Source organism: Eriocheir sinensis, chromosome 4, assembly GCF_024679095.1.
Source record: "Eriocheir sinensis breed Jianghai 21 chromosome 4, ASM2467909v1, whole genome shotgun sequence".
In the NCBI taxonomy this organism is placed as follows: domain Eukaryota; kingdom Metazoa; phylum Arthropoda; class Malacostraca; order Decapoda; family Varunidae; genus Eriocheir; species Eriocheir sinensis.
Window position 1 is genome coordinate 8,346,651 of NC_066512.1, and position 17,003 is coordinate 8,363,653.

Here is a 17,003-nt window from a genome sequence, read left to right on the forward strand (position 1 = left end):
ATGGTGAGGAGGAGTATGAGGAGAAGGACTATGATAATGAAGAGGAGGAGGAGAAGGAGGAGTGAATATACGGTGTGGGGGGTGAGATGTCAAGAAGATAATGACAGGAGTATACGAAAGAAGTGTAAGCCCAAAGGAACAAGATCAACATTATAGTAAGAAGCGAATGAGGTAGAGGTGAAATATTGGAGTGAAGGGGATGAAAGAAGAGATTACGAATTTTGCTAGAAAAACGAAGTCGAAAGGAAAAGGAAGAAGAGGACAAGGAGGAGGAGGGAAGGAGGACAAGGAGGAGGAGGAAGAGGACGACGAAAAGGAAGAAGAGGAAGACAGAGTGGGCAGAATAAAGACGAAGGATGCATGTTTTTTTACGTCGTGGCCTATAGCGCCGGTAGGCTTTTTCCCGGTGGGGCCTGATGGTCGGCCCAAGGCTTCTTCCCGGTGGGTCCTGATGGTCGGCCCAGCCCGTTCTGGCGCAGGCGAGTGTTTATAGTGGCGCCATCTTGCATTGGCTCATGCTGCCCTCCCGGAGCTCATCTTTAATCCTAGAATCTAGAGTCCGGGTTGATAGGTGGTCTTCTGGACAGCATGTGGGTAGTGTTAAGCCACTCGGCGGCGGCTGAAAAATCCCAGCTTGGTGGCACCGGGCGGGGATTGAACTCGCGTCCTCCTGAACGCGGTGGTGTTACTCTGTCGATTCAGCCACCGCCTCCCCGTCAAATACACGTACTAATCAAATCAAAGTTTACGAATTAATACAAGCGGGAAGGCGGAATAACCGGAATGATTGAATTATGTCCAGTGATTAATATTTGATAATATATATTAAGGGACAGAGAAAGGAGAGGTCGTGTAGGTTTACCTCAATCTTTCATTGTCTAGGACGAAAGTATTATTATTATTATTATTATTATTATTATTATTATTATTATTATTATTATTATTATTATTATTATTATATAATATATATATATATATATATATATATATATATATATATATATATATATATAGAGAGAGAGAGAGAGAGAGAGAGAGAGAGAGAGAGAGAGAGAGAGAGAGAGAGAGAGAGAGAGAGAGAGAGAGAGAGAGAGAGAGAGAGATGTATATTCGTGATGTTATTACTGTTATCATTATTATCATTATTATTATTATTATTATTATTATTATTATTATTATTATTATTATTATCATTATTATTATTATTATTATTATTATTATTATTATTATTATTATCAATATTATCATTATTATTATTACTTTTATCACTACTAGCGGGACCCGTGTGTATACCACGGTAAATCTCGTAATCCCCCTCCTCTTCCTCTTAATCCTTTACTAAATATCTTGATCGTCTTCCTCCTCCTGGAAAACCTCTTAATCCTCTTCCAAAACACGTAATCATCTTTCATTTCCTTTTATTCCTCTTTTAAACCTCTTAATCCTCGTCATTTTTCTCTTTATCCTCCTCCTTTCCTCTTAATCCTCTTCTAAAACTCGTAATCCTCATCCATTTCCTCTTAATCCTCTTCTAAATGTCTCTATCCTCTTCCTCTTCCTCGTAAAAGTCTTAATCCTCTTCTAAAACTCGTAATCATCTTCAATTTCCTCTTAATCCTCTTCTAGATCTCTTCAAGTCGTAGGCAGGAGGAAATACAGATGAAGGAAGATTGTTCCAGAGCTTACCAGCGTGAGAGATGAAAGAGTGAAGATGCTGGTTAACTCTTGCGTAAGGAATTTGGTCAGTAAAGGGATGAGCTTGAGTAGAAAGTCGTGTGTGGCGAGGCCGCGGGAGGGGGAAGGCATGCAGTTAGCAAGTTCAAAAGAGCAGTCAGCGTAAAAATATCTATAGAAGATCGAAAGAGAGGCAACATGGCGGCGGAATATAAGAGGTAAAAGACTATCAGTAGAGGAGGAGAGCTGATGAGACGAAGACCCTTAGGGCCGCTTTCACAGTCACTTTTGTTTGTTTTGATCATTACCAATGGCGGCGATCGCCGATATAGCATTTCACGTGAAACTGACCGATGGAGCAGTGGCGGCAGCAGAGGAAGCGAGAGGAGTTGAGAGTGTGTGATAAGGTGCGGTGCTAGGCTAACCCCGCAGCAGCCACTACCCCATCGGCCACTTTCACGTGGAAATACTATAGCGTCGATCGCCGCCATTGATAACGATCAACACAAACAAAAGTGACTGTGAAAGCGGCCCTTAGACTCCACTCTGTCCAGAAGAGCTGTGTGAGTGGAGTCCCCTCACACGTGAGATACATATTCCATACGAGGGCGGACAAGGCCCATGTAGTATATGAATAGCAACTGTGCGGGGAAGAAGAACTGGCGGAAACGATACAGAACTCCCAACCTCTAGGAAGCTGATTTAGTGAGAGAGGAGATGTGAAGTTTCCAGTTAAGATTTTGAGTTAAGGATAGACCGAGGATATTTAGTGTTGAAGAAGGTGACAGCTGAGTATTGTCGAAGAATAGGGGATAGGTGTTTGGAAGATTGTGTCGATTTGATAGGTGGAGAAATTGAGTTTTTGAGGCTGAATGACACAAGGTTCCGCTTACCCCAATCGGAAATGATAGCAAGGTCTGAGGTTAAGCGTTCTGCAGCATCCAGTCTGGAGTCATGTAATTCCTGTTGAGAGGGTCTTCTATTGAAAAAAGTTGAATAGGACAGTTTGTTATGGAAAGATCATTGATGAATAACAGGAAGAGAGTGGGTGATAGAACAGAGCCATGTGGAACACCACTGTTGATAGGTTTAGGTGAAGAACAGTGACCCTCTACCACCGCAGAAATAGAATGACCGGGAAGGAAATTGGAGATAAAGGAACAGAGACGGATAAAATCCGTAAGGGGGAAGTTTAGAAAGCATAGAGTTGTGCCAGACTCTATCGAAAGCTTTCGATATGTCTAGCGCAACAGAGAAAGTTTCACCGAAACGCCGTTTGGGTCCGTTAAACCTCCCTTTTAGGTTGTAGCGGTTGCATAGACCGCTACAGAGGACCAAAGCACTACTAACTATTATGTCATCGAGGCAGCAAACGAGGCTGTGAGCTTCACCGTATTATGTCCGCTAAACCGCCTCTTTAGGAGGAAAGTCCTGTTAGCCTGTTTGGTGTTCCTTGGTGAGGAAGTTTATTGGCGAGCATATACATGTATTATGAACGGCGAATGAGTATGTAAAGAAGTTGATACACGATAATATTTACAATTCTGATGGACTGGTGTTTTTATGTATGTAAGTGACTTTGTTATAATTTTAGCATTGACTAGGTATACGTATATATGTGATGTAGTGACCCACGATCTGATGAAATGTGGAGGATGATAATATTGTGTGTGTGTAACAGAAGGCAGACTAAAGAAAAGTTTTAGAAAGAGGAGATGTATAAGAGAAAATGGAGTTATGTGAAGGGTAGGCTAAAGAACTGAAGGTGGAGAGAACGGGAAGACTTAAGAGAAGATGGAAAGATTAAAGGGCTACTACATAACTCTCCCCCTAGTGACGAGGTAGGAGGAACGTTACATGTTTTTTCTTGTTGCACTGGACATTGTCTTTGGGCACCGGACTAGGGAACTCTGACACGGTGTTGGTTGGTGGAGGATCCAGGCAGAGGAGGTACGCGGGCTTGACACGGTCAATGGTGATGACGTCGGACTAGCCGTGGCCATCAATTGTAATGTGTTTACGCGTCATCCTGGTGACGGCGAACGGGCCGTCATATGGCTGTTGTAGAGGCTTCTTTGCGCCGTCTACACGCACGAACACGTGTGTGCAGGTGTCGAGGTCCTGGCTCACGAACGTCTTGGAGAGTGATGTACGCGACGGCACTGGCTGGAGTCTCTGCATGGCGTCCTTGAGGTTTCTGGCGTAGTCCTGTATGTCGCAGAGGGGACCAGGAGTAGGCGAGAGAACCTCTCCTGGTAGGCGGAGAATCGTGCCGTACAGGAGCTCTGCAGAGGAGTGGCCAAAGTCTTCCTTAAGGGACGTCCGTATGCCGAGAAGGGCTAGGGGCAGGGTCGTGGTCCAGTCGCTGCGGTCCTGTATTGTTGCTGCCAGCGATGCCTTGAGTTGGCGGTGAAAACGGTCTACCAAGCCACTGGACTGAGGATGGTAGCTGGCAGTCCTGATGCGCTTGATCCCCAGTATGGACATGACCTTGTTCCACAGGCTCGACTCGAACTGGCTTCCACGGTCGGATGTGAGGCTGAGAGGCGTACCGAAACGTGACACCCAGGTGTCGACGAAGGCTATGGTGATGGTGTCCGTTGTTATGTCTTCGACAGGGACAGCTTCGGGCCAGCGTGTGAATCTGCCAACGCAGGTGAGGAGGTACTTGTAGTCGTTGGAGTGTGGAAGTGGGCCAACGAGGTCCACGTAGACGTGTTCGAGTCTGGAGGATCGGGGCGAGAACGTTGCTGGAGGCGAGACGGTGTGGCGCGTCACCTTGGAAGCTTGGCACTGGACGCAGGTGCGGGTCCAGTCTCTGACGTCCTTGTTGACCCCCGTCCATATGAAGCCCTAAGACATCATCCGTTGCGACGCTCTTATCCCGGGGTGAGAGAGGTCGTGCAGCTGACGGAAGAGAGGGTACCGGTGGTTCTTCGGCAGGTACGGCCGGATGGTGCCGGTAGATGCGTCCGCGTACAGGTGCACGTTGGTCCCGGGAAACTCAACTCGCCTTATCGACAACGCGGGGTTTTCTTTTAACTGCTGCAGCTCGGCGTCGTTGACTTGGTCTGCAGCAATGGCGGCATAATCGATGGGGGAGGAGGATGTTGCAGAGATGTTACGTGAGAGAGCGCCAGCGGGGATGTTGTCTTCGCCTCTGACGTACCGGATGTCTGTCGTGAACTGCGATACGAAGTTGATGTGGCGCAGTTGCCTGGGAGTGTAGGTAGGCTTGTTGTTGATGAAGGTTGTGGCAAGAGGCTTGTGATCGGTATAAATGTGAAATTCTCGGCCTTCGACGAAGTATCTGAAGCGTTTGACGGCTCTGTAGATGCCGAAAAGTTCCCTGTCGAAGGCGGCGTTGTTGAGTTTCTGCGAGAAGAATGCAATGGGTCTCCTTGCTCCGTTCACGTGCTGCTACAAGACTCCACCAACGCCGGTGTCTGAGGCATCCGTTGAGATTGAAGTAGTGGCGTCTGGAGTAGGGAAACTAAGTGTGGTAACTGCTTCGAGTTCCTCCTTGGCTGTGAGGAAGGCGTCGTCAGCTTCGGAAGTCCAGGCGAGTGTGACGGACTGGCGTTTCTTGCAGGGTTTGATCATGGAGTAGAGTGGCTGAAAGATGAGTGCACAGCGTGGAATGAAAATGTAGTAGTTTATCATCCCTAGGAACTGCTTGAGCTGGCACTGAGTTGACGGCTTTGGGAACTGTCGAATGGCGTCACATCGGGAAGAGATAGGAGTGATGCCTGAAGGAGAGACGGTGTGGCCGAGGAAATCTACGGAGGTAGCACCGAACTCTGACTTGTCGACGCTGATCTGAATGCCGTAGTCCTGGAGGCGGGTGAAAACTTGTTCGAGATGTTGGCGGTGTGTGTCAGCGTCAGAAATGGCGATGAGGACGTCGTCGATGTAGGTGAAGCAGTCCTCGCAGCACTTCATTCATGAACCTCTGGAAGGTTTGGGCGGAGTTCTTGAGGCCAAAGGGCATCTGGACGTACTCGTACAAGCCAGAAGGTGTAATAATGGCCGTCTTCGGGATGTCCGCTGGGTTTACTTGAATCTGGTGGAAGGCTTTGATGAGGTCGATCCTGGAGAAGATGGTGGAGCCAGCAAGCTGTGAGGAGAACTCTTGAATATTCGGCACCGAATCACGATCCATAACGGTCCGCGAGTTGAGGGCTCGGTAGTCTCCGCATGGCTTTATGTCACCGTTCTTCTTGGGAACTACGTGGAGGGCAGACGACCAGTTGCTCGAGCTGGGGCGGATGACACCTTAGTGCATCAGACACGAACTCGGCCTTGGCTTGTTGGTAGCGTTTTGGAGCTAAGCGGCGAGCCTTGGCGTATGTTGGTGGTCCGGTTGTCTCAATGTGGTGCGTCACGTGGTGCTTCACAGGCTTGTTGGCTGTGTGTGGCTGCGTCAGCGTCGGGAAGGACTTGAGGAGAGACGCAAATCGGTTGTCTGCAGTGATGGTGCACGATGTGGGTGCTTTCTCCTGCTGCTGCTCTGGTTCTGGTTGAGATGGATGTCAGTGGATCCAGGAGCTTGCGACTTCTGATATCAATCAGGAGATTGTAATGTGTCAGGAAATCGGCGCCCAGGATTGGTTGTGAAACTGTTGCCACGTAGAAGGTCCACTCGAACGACCGGCGAAGGTTGAGGTCCAGTTGGAGCGTCTGTTTCTTGAAGACGGATCCCCGTGCCGTTGGCCTCGTAGAGGCGAGCGATGGTTGGCAGTGACCTCTGGCTTGGTGTGGCGGAGAGAACGCTGACTTCGGCTCCAGTATCGATGAGGAAGTTGGTGCGGGAGAGTGGATCAAAGATGTGAAACAGTTTCGAGGTGTGTTGGCAGACGCTATTTTATTTTTTTATTTTTTTTTACCTCTACGCCTATAGCCCCGGTAGGCTTGCTTGAGGGGCCTCGATGGTGTTTGGCCCCAGCCCGTCATGGCACAGGCAAGTATTTATAGTGGCGCCATCTTGTCTTGGCTCATGCTGCCCCCCGGAACTCATTCTTGATTCACTTGGACGGTTTCCTCTAGAGTCCAGGTTGATGGGTGGTCTTCAGGACAACATGTGGGTAGTTTTAAGCCACTCGGCGGTGACTAAAAAATCCGAGGTGGTAGCGTGGGGATTCGAACTCGCGTCGTCCATCACGTGGTGATTGTGGGCCCAGCACGCTACCACTCAGCCACTGCCTACCCTTGCTATGCGCCGTCAGTGCCCGCCGGGGCTGTCTCGACGAATCCTGGAAGCAGCCAGGAGACGTGCACTTTCTGGCATTCTTGCCGAACCTCTTGTGGTGGTAGCAGACGCCGGGGCTGTGTATGGGGCTACTACTGGAGGTGGAGCGTTGACAGTGGTGGCGGAGTGACGAGGAGTGGTGGTCTGGTGACGAGGAGTGGTGGTGTGGTGACAAGGAGTGGGGGTGTGGCGACAAGCAGTGGTGGTGTGGTGACGAGGAGTGGCTGTGGGGTGACAAGGAGTGGCTCTGTGGTGACGAGGAGTGGTATCGTTGGCTTTTTAGTTGCTCCTTGAACGTGCTGACCTCCGTTCGTAGCTTGGCGATGAGAGCCTTGAGCTGTTGAGTCAGTCTGTCGCTGGTTATGGTGGGGGCACGTAGGCTGGCCACGCCCTGCGCAGCGTCGTCGTCCGACACCTTGGTGGGGCACGTTAGGGCAGGGTCCGTGACGGTTGTGGAGGCCTTGGCCGCGTCTAGAGGCGCTGGCAGTGTAGCCAGGGGTCGCAGCGGAGGGAGGCCGAGAGTCACGTCAGGCATCCAGGAGGCGTAACGGAGTAAACCACAGAGCACTTAGGGCTGTACTACGCCGGGAGGCACTGACTAACGACGGGGAGCACTGCCGGGAGGGGCGTCACTTCACATACATTCACTCGGAGAGGCGGTTAAGCCATGGGCGTCACTGTACAAGCACACACTGCACCGCTGCTGGCTTGTCATGCTAGGGACGTGACTGTCCACGCACTCGCTGTTTTTCGGCGTCACTATACACATTCACTGTTTCGGCGCCACTACACACATTCCGTGGGTCAAGAGGAGGCGCTGACGATCTGTCAGGGGCCACGGCGGCAGGACTGCAGCCTCAGGAAACGCCAGCGATGATGTCGATGCTACTGGAGTATAGGAAGGCAGGAGGCTGGTGAGGTGGCGAGTGAACTGGTGTGCCGGGCTAGCGAAGGAAGGAGGCGGCCGCGGGTGCGGTACGGTGACCAGACAGGCTGAGGTACTGAAGTGAGTGGCGTAGGAGCGGGTGGCTGGACTGGGCTTGGCTTGACGAGGTACCGCGGCGAGAAGGGCGACACCTGCGCGGGTGCGTGGTTGCTTGTCGGAGTCCTTGGGGCGACCCGAGGCGAGGCTAGCGGGGCGAGGGCAGGAACCTCTACGCGAATCTCAGGTGGCTGGCGCAGGATGGGCTCGGCGATCTGATGCTGGAGCCTGTCGGCGGCGAAGGAGCCTCGGGTCACGTGGGGAGGTCGGAAGCTGGGCGCGTCCTGCTGTTAGCCTTCGGGTCCTCGGGGCGGGGTGATGGCTGGGGGCGCGAGGTGAGGCGCAGACCATGGCCAGCAGCAGCGACGGCGGCGCGGGCGGCGGCGGCAGCAGGGTCAGCAGGCCGTACTTCGTACTCGACTCGGGAGGTCACCAATTGTAGCGGCAGCCTAGGCCGCTGTTCAAGAGGACCAAGGCATGGCTACATTATGTGTCCTCAGGGCAGCAAACGCAACCTCTAGGGTTACGCCGTATGGTATGGGTACGTTAAACCGCCCTCTTAGGTTGTAGCGGCTGCCTAGACCGCTACAGAGAACCAAGGCACTACTACCTTATAATATTATGTCCTCGAGGTAGCAAACGAAGCTGTGGGCTTCGTAGTATTGTCCGCTAAACCGCCTCTTCATGTTAAAGAAAAAATCCTGTTGGCCTGTTTGGTGCTCCTTGATGAGAAAAAAAAAATTTACCCCTAGTATCATTAAGGGAAAAGATCGCTCCCTCCTGCTCGAGGGAGCACGGGTCTTTGCCAAAGGCAGAGTGCGGGGTGCCGACAGACCGACTCTATCGGCGATCGAAATCTAGCCACTGAGTCAGTCTATCGACGAGGACTGGCGTGTCTCTGATTGATGAAGAGAGAGAGAGAGAGAGAGAGAGAGAGAGAGAGAGAGAGAGAGAGAGAGAGAGAGTTTGGTTTAGTCGGCGCAACATGTGGTCATATGCCGGAGAGAGACAGAAGGGGAAGGAATTATAGGAGAAGGGGACAGATCTCAGGAGACGGTACACAACCCCCGATTAATATATGTTACCCATTCACTGCTGGGTGGACAGGGGCGTAGGTTTTTTTTTTAGATAAGTGGAGCAGAGAGGTCAAGGGGAGAAGAAAAGTAGAAGAGAAGAAAAAAGCAGAGAAGAGAGCTAGGAAAAAGAGGTGAGAGAAGAGGGTGTGAAGTTGAGAGAGGAAGAGAAGATGAAAGGAAGGAGGGAGAGTTGGAGAGAAGAAGATGGAAGAGCCAGGAAAAAGGAAGAGTTTTGAGGTTTTCTATTTTTGTCTATGAATGAGGTGAAGAAGATTTTAGATGGAGAGATTAGATTAATGAAACTTTCAAGTAGAAATCAAATAATAGTAATAGCACGATTTTACATTGATCTGGTACCTTTGTGTACCATTAGTATTGAAAATTAAAGTAAAAAGAAAGGAGAACACTAATTTGCTGAGAGTGATGAGAAGAAAGAATTAGGAATGGATAGGACGAGACAATGGAACCTAGAACCTAGAGACTCACTACAGGGAGGGTCTATCACCAGGGGATAATCGGAAAAGTACATCGGAAGTTCAACATCAGGTCGTCCCAACATCTGACGAAAACATCCTGATCTTCACCTGGTCGCGAGGGGTCAGAGGGTGTACAGGATAGGGAGGTCGGAGGATGGAGAAAGAAGATTGTGATCGGAGGGAGAGCCAGAGAACAGTGATATGAACAAGAGAAAGGTGTGAGAGGAGAGAGAAGGTAGAGAAGAATTGGGAGGGGAAGACCGAGAGGGTCTGGGAAGGGTGCAGATACATCTAGCTCTAGGTCTAGGATGAGTTGTAGGCTTGTTTGGGAGGATGTGTTGAGAGAGTGAAAGAGAAAGGCTGGTGAAAAGGATGGAAAGTGAAGAAGATCCTAAAGCCAAAGCGAGTGAAGGGAAAGGGTCAAGATTCAAGATGATTTTTCAATTCAAATAGTTAAGAATTTTTGCTACATAGTAGGTTGAGACATAAAGAGATAAACATCACAGATGTATTTAGTAATAGAATGACAATGAAGTCTTAGCCAGATGGTGAAGAATTCAGAAGAGTCAAGAGTGGTGGGCACGAGAGAAGTGATGTCGTTGCGCACGCGGCACGTGATATCAGCTGAGGAAAGAGATAGGACAGAGATAGTAGGAGGGACAGAGTAGAGATTGCTGTCAGTAGCCTCAGAAACCTGTGTTTTTGGAAGAAGAGAAGGTAGAGCTAGAGAGAGAGAGAGATGATGTAGGAATGAGAATTATTAGAGCGAAGACTGCGAATGTTGCAAGAATGTTGCAAGAAGTTCGAGGAGGGAGTTATCTCTCTCCCAGAAGCCAGCAGAAGGGGAGGAAGGGAGTTTTTGTAATTGGTCCCCATCTGGGAGGGGGAGGCTGAGAGGAGGTGTTGATTTTTTAATTTTTTTTTTTTAAAAAATGGTGTAATGTATGTAAATGTGTGGTGTGGTGGTTGAGAGAGAGATGATCTGTAGAGAGAGAGAGCTGAAACTACTCTCCGGTATTGGTGTGAGACAATAGAAACGGTTAGTGAGGACAAAGAAGGAAGGGTGGGTGGCTTTCAGCCTCCTTCACCTCCCATATATACCTCACCGGGAGTGGCTTGCGCCCGTTCGGTAGGTGTCTTCCTACCTACTCGGAAAAGCCGCCCAAATTTTTCCACTCCGCCCGGGAATCGAACCCGGGGTCTCTCGGTTGTGAGCCGAGTGTTGGGGGAGGGGGGTGATAAAGATTCGGGGAGCACGACAGTCATTGGAACCAGGAGGGAAGAAGCCCATATTGGATAAGGAATATGCCTTTTTTTGGTATTCCGGAAGAAAGTAAAGGGGAATGGGGGTGAGGTATTGGACATCCAAGGGAAAAGATGGGGAAATGCAATTATAACAAAGGGAACGTAGGTCAAAAGAAAGGAAATTGGGTAACGTGGCCTCCCAAGGGAGGGAAGCAGGAGGAAGGAGGAAGGAGCACCGTTAGATGAAGAAGAGGAAAGGGGGGTGATGTGTTGCCAAGAAAGAGAGGAAAAGGAAGAGAGGAAAAGGAAAGAACGGGGTGCCACGGAGGTGAAGAAAAGAAGGTAAATGAGTATGAATTAATAAGAGGAGAAGGCATTGCATGAATGAGAGGAATAAGAGCAGCGAGTAGGAACGGAAGTTGAGGAACCAGAAATCCTTGACCGATATTGCGATAAAGCCCCTCCACACTGGACAGCTACCACAGCACACTCCAACACAGCCAATCAACGCAAGCAAGGCAGTCGGAAATACCCGGAAGCCTAACCTTATTGACAGGGCCGAGACAGTGCGGTGTCCCATCCCATCTTGCTGTCCAGTTCCGAATTGAATGATAACTATCCACCTACTAGTAGCTGGTATTCTACATGGCCTCTGTTGCCCGCATGTACTACATGATCTACTACGTCCATTTACCTAAGGAATGTGTGTGTGTGTGTGTGTGTGTGTGTGTGTGTGTGTGTGTGTGTGTAATCTTTATCAATTTATAATAATCTTTATAATTTAGGGTAGGCGGTGGCTGAACTGGTAGCGTACTGGGCCCACATTCACCGCGTGATGGACGACGCGGGTTCGAATCCCCACGCTACCACCTCGGATTTTTCAGTCACCGCTGAGTAGCTTAAAACTACCCACATGCTGTCCTGAAGTCCACCCGTCAACCCGGACTCTAGAGAAAGCCGTCCAAGCGAATCAAGAACGAGTTCCGGGGAGCAGCATGAGCCAATGCAAGATGGCGCCACTATAAACACTCGCCTGCACCAGAACGGGCTGGGCCGACCATCAGGCCCCACCGGGAAGAAGCCTTGGGCCGACCATCAGGCCCCACTGGGAAGAAGCCTACCGGCGCAATGGGCAGCGACATAAAAAAAAAAAAAAAAAAAACGATCTACTGCCATTATGAAGAACGTTGAGAAAACTAGATCAAAATTACCTTTTCCTACATCATTATTATTATCCTTTGGCTCATTTATTTCGCCCTGCGAGTGAAAGTGCCCTAACACACACACACACACACACACACACACACAACATTAAAAGCGACCAAGTTTTCCCTGAGAGAGAGAGAGAGAGAGAGAGAGAGAGAGAGAGAGAGAGAGAGAGAGAGACGCAGGGACGCCAGCCGAGACGCTTGTTTCCCGTTTTCTTCACATATGTCGCGTACTTGTGCGAGATGCTGTTCATAGCGGGTGCTATTAATATAGCAGGGCTGTTCAGTGTTGCACTCCCTAACAGCACTCGGGGCTTTCGACGACAACCTATACACTTTAAGCAAAGAAGACAGCATCCCCCCCCCCGGCCGAGGGCAAATATTATACAGTTTTATGTATTCTTGTCTCACTGGCAACTCTGTAGATACAAAATTAATGAGACGAATTCAAAGGTTCCCTCGTGGGTCTCATTCAGGAGTTCGAATCGAGTTAAAGAGCATCATTTACATATATTTGTTTCTCTCACTGTCGTTGCTTCGTCATTACAAGCCGTCTACAATCAGCGGAATAGACGAGAGAGAGAGAGAGAGAGAGAGAGAGAGAGAGAGAGAGAGAGAGAGAGTTGAATGAGGAGGATATGTGAAGAGGTCAGTGTAGCTATGGTGGTGAGTAAACATGGGGATGAAATGGTATGCCGGACAGTGTTGAAGCTTTTAAAACAGCACCCAAATGTTGAGGAACTCTTTTGATCCTGCAACGTTCCTCTTCTTCCCTCTCCCACTACCAACCTCCTTCCTGGCCCCCTCCATCCTAATCACCCAGGCGTTAAGTATGAAGGTAACTTATTGTAACGTGTGATAGAATTGACATGGTGTTAAAGAGGTACGTAACATGTCTTGAAAAAAGAACGAGAATACTGAAAGGACGATATTCAAAGGTACACGTACAGTTCATATTTTCAAAAGGCAAAAATGGTAAATGTATCGCGTTTATTTATCAATCTTATTTTGAGAAACATGTCAAACCTTTTTACATTTAAGATAAGGTAGGTAATATACAGTAACGCTTAAATCGTACCATAGAATAATAAAATAACCTGTAAAGAAATAATTCTGCAGCAATAAGCAAAACAAATGGATAGGTAAGAAATATCTTTATATAAAATAAAAATACATGCTCTGCCACTTTCAAGACGAACACAAGTGGAACACACACACACACACACACACACACACACACACACACACACACACACTTCCAAGGAGAGAGAGAGAGAGAGAGAGAGAGAGAGAGAGAGAGAGAGAGAGAGAGAGAGAGAGAGAATGCCCATCGCTGTCCCATTCCCCATGTCACCACCATCCACTCTGACTACATGACAGCTTGACATACACCAGCACTTTACGTACACCAATCACTTACTCGCCACAAATGTCGACACAGTAACCCTGGCACTCACCCTCTCACATGTATGCCTCGCCGCCAAAGAACATGCATAAAACTACAAATAAAATGTGCGCCGGTCAGTCACTGCTGAAAGGGAGAAGTGTTCTCCGAGTGTGTTCTCAGAACACACTCTGAGGTCACATGATCGCCAGAAGAGGCGAGTGTTTCCCGTTTTCTTCACGTGTGAGATGCCATGTGTTTTAACACCTCAGTTAGTGCAGTTTTTTGGGTGTGTGCTTCTCTGATAAAACTTGGATTTCTTTTCCTGAACTCGTATTGGAAAAGGGAAATGCATCTGCCGCGGAGCCAAAGATTAAATGAGTTTATGTAATTTATCATCTATCCATCCTTCACTGTTAACTCCAGCGACGCAAATCAGACGAGCCCAAGTCTTCCCTCGCGAGTCTCATTTAGATGACTTCAAATCTTGTCATAGCTAATAGGGATCAATTATACAGATTTGATATGTGTTTCATCTCTTTCAATCGTTGCTCCGTCATTACCAGCCGTCCATAAGCAGAGAAAGGGAGAGAGAATTTCTGCAACCCTGTTAAGTTGCCTTGTTTCGAAGCACGTGCGGGTCACTCCGTGAAACGTCAGTGCTCATTTGAGCCAATTATTTTTTTTTCCAGCGATTTGAACAATTCTGACCTGGCAGCTCTTAGTACAACCGATTTATAGTTGCACGATAATGTTACACATGGTAGAAGATTCGAACGTGTTGCACGAGAACGCTGGCTGGCTGCACTGCGAAACTCTTACACAAGGAAGACACGAGCCTATTAAACGATAACGATACGATGCTGTTACCTGGGAACGACACCTCTTAAAATTTGATGCCGTTGGTGAGGTTTGATCATTTGCCCCTACCTCATGCTCACCTACAGGCACACTACTAACTGAACCCGACGGACTTTGGGTTTGGCGATCCTCGTGTGATATATGATGACATACACGTTAGTCGATGTGTGTGTGTGTGTGTGTGTGTGTGTGTGTGTGTGAAGGTGCGCGCTTGCACACGATTGTGTGGGGTTACAATAAGCTGTCGTAATACTTCATGCCTGGGTGAGTGATGAGACGAAGGAGGGGGCGAGGGAGGACGTTGTTAGTGACTGAGGGAAAATGGAAGAGGAACATGCCAGGATAATAAAAGTTCCTCCTCACCTTTAGATTGCTGTTTTAAAGCCTCCACGTAGCCCAATCAGCTACGTACAATATCACTTACCGTACCTTCTAATCTTCACCTAACAATTCCCCTTTACACTCACTCCCATGTTAACCTTTCCTCCTTTTGACAACACACTCTTCGCTGTCCTATCCTGTGTTATATATTTCCACTGTTACTCAATTATTTGTCTTCACATCACATCACATTACACCTTAACTTTGTCACACGTACCTACTGACACACCTCCAGAGATATTTCCGTCAAACGTAACCGTACAACCTTACAACTTATTCATAGAAATATCCATCTAGCACTTTGTTTCATTTTCCTGTCTATATCTTTAAGTTGATTTCACTGCCAATTTATTCACCCTTTCACGGACCCATTTGTTCACCCATCTAACCATACAATTATTTATCTTATTCGATAAACTTTCTCTTCATCTTACTTACATCCAGATGTATGTGCAATTTACCATAGTCTGACCACGCGCTAGACACCCGCTCGACAGCTAGTACCCTCCCCGAATGAGCTTAGAGCTCACAAGTGACGGGTCTTTGGGTACGGCTTAAACCTCATACCAACACATACACGGAAGGCAGGACACAATCCTCGACTGACACCTTGTACTACCCGTTTACTGATGGAAGGACAGGAGGTACGGATTGCTGTCCATCCGTCTTAACTTTTTTTTCTTTTTTACGTGCTGCCTGTAGCGCCAGTAGGCTGTCCTGATTGGCCTCTTCGACGATCCTTGCCCGTTAGCGGCGCAGACGAATTTTCTTAATAGTGGCTGCCGTGATATATGACTTGTTTGGCTCATGCTGCTCTCCTCTTGGGAACCGAATCCGAGATTTATCGGTTGCGAGGTCAGTGTGTTAATCACTGCGCCGCTACAGAGCTCCATAGTGCAGTGCGCGTGTGTGTGTGTGTGTGTGTGTGTGTGTGTTAGAGAGAGAGAGAGAGAGAGAGAGAGAGAGAGAGAGAGAGAGAGAGAGAGAGAGAGAGAGAGAGAGAGAGAGAGAGAGAGAGAGAGAGAGAGAGAGGGGGCAACTGCTGAGAAAGTAAATTGTAAAATAAGTAAATAGTAAGGGAAGACGGTGTGAAGAAGGCCTAGTATAAAAGTAATATTGTGGCACTGTAAAAAAAATGCATTGTGCATAAAAACAGGATGCGGAGACGCTGTGCTGGAAGGAGGAGGAGGAGGAGGAGGAGGTGTTGGAGGGATCACGAAATCCTGGGATCCTGGGCCACTCCGATTTGCCATGGGTCGCTATGGATTTACATGAAAAACAATCTTTATACACGATTAAAAGTTGTGTTTGACAATAACTTATTCCTCCATTATACAACCTCCTCCATCCCAACCTCTTCCAATTCTTCCTTTTTTTATTCTACACTTTCTTTCTCCTCTCTTCCCATCCCCCTTCCTCTCCGGCACAGGAATTACTGCAGGACATTCCTCGTCGGATAGGATGCCGTGGCAGGGGAGGAAGCCGACAGCGGGGGGTCGCCTCCACTCACGGTTGACAGGGAATTATGATTCATGTGTGTGGGCGGAGGGCGCGAGGCAACGGATATGTGGTAGGTAGTGGTGAGAGTGAGAAATTCATGCTGGTAGGCAGAAGGCTGGATGAAAGGATAATAGGTGGGTAGGGGAGTGAGGATGGATTTTAGAGGGCAATGGGTGAGTATGAGAGCAAGGGTAGGAAAAGTAGATAAAGGAGGAGCCGAAGTACGAGGGGAGGTAGCAGCAGTGAGTGGAAAGAGTGGGCTGGTGCATGGCCGGGACAGACGAAACAAGGTCCACCCTGCATATTTCCCACTGTGCCGCCACCATCATCCCCCACCAGGAGTGTGATCCCAATATAGGGAAAGGATCCCTCTTCTGAAGGGTAAGATTCCTCTTTAGGAGCGTGATCTCTCTCCAGGAGTGTGATCACCCTTACTGTAGAATTCCATGGAAGTTATGTTAAATATGTTCCATAAAAATTATTGAATTAGATTATGCCTCTGCATATTAATCTTAAATTTCTTACGTCTTTGTGTTTTACTTGTTTTATGTAACATAGCAACAATATTTTTTTGAGGTATTATTGAAAGAGGCACTACTTTTTCTCCCTTCTTCCTCCTTCTACATCTTTGACCTCCTCCATCTACTTAACCACAATAGTAATCATCACTTATTATATTATTACATTACCACAGCTTCCTTCCGTTCTCCACCACCATCGCATCCACTTCCAGCCCACTAACACCACCCCCTATCCAGACCACCCCTTCCACCACTTGGTCATCCCGCAACTTTCTCAAGGCAAAGGATTATGGCTCACCGAGATGAATCTTCTTGCGTGGATTCTAGTTGACACACACACACACACACACACACACACACACACGGCCCGGTAGCTCAGTGGATAGAGCGTCTGCCTCACAACCAGAAGGGCCGGGGTTCGATTCCCCGGCCGGGTGAAGATAAGTT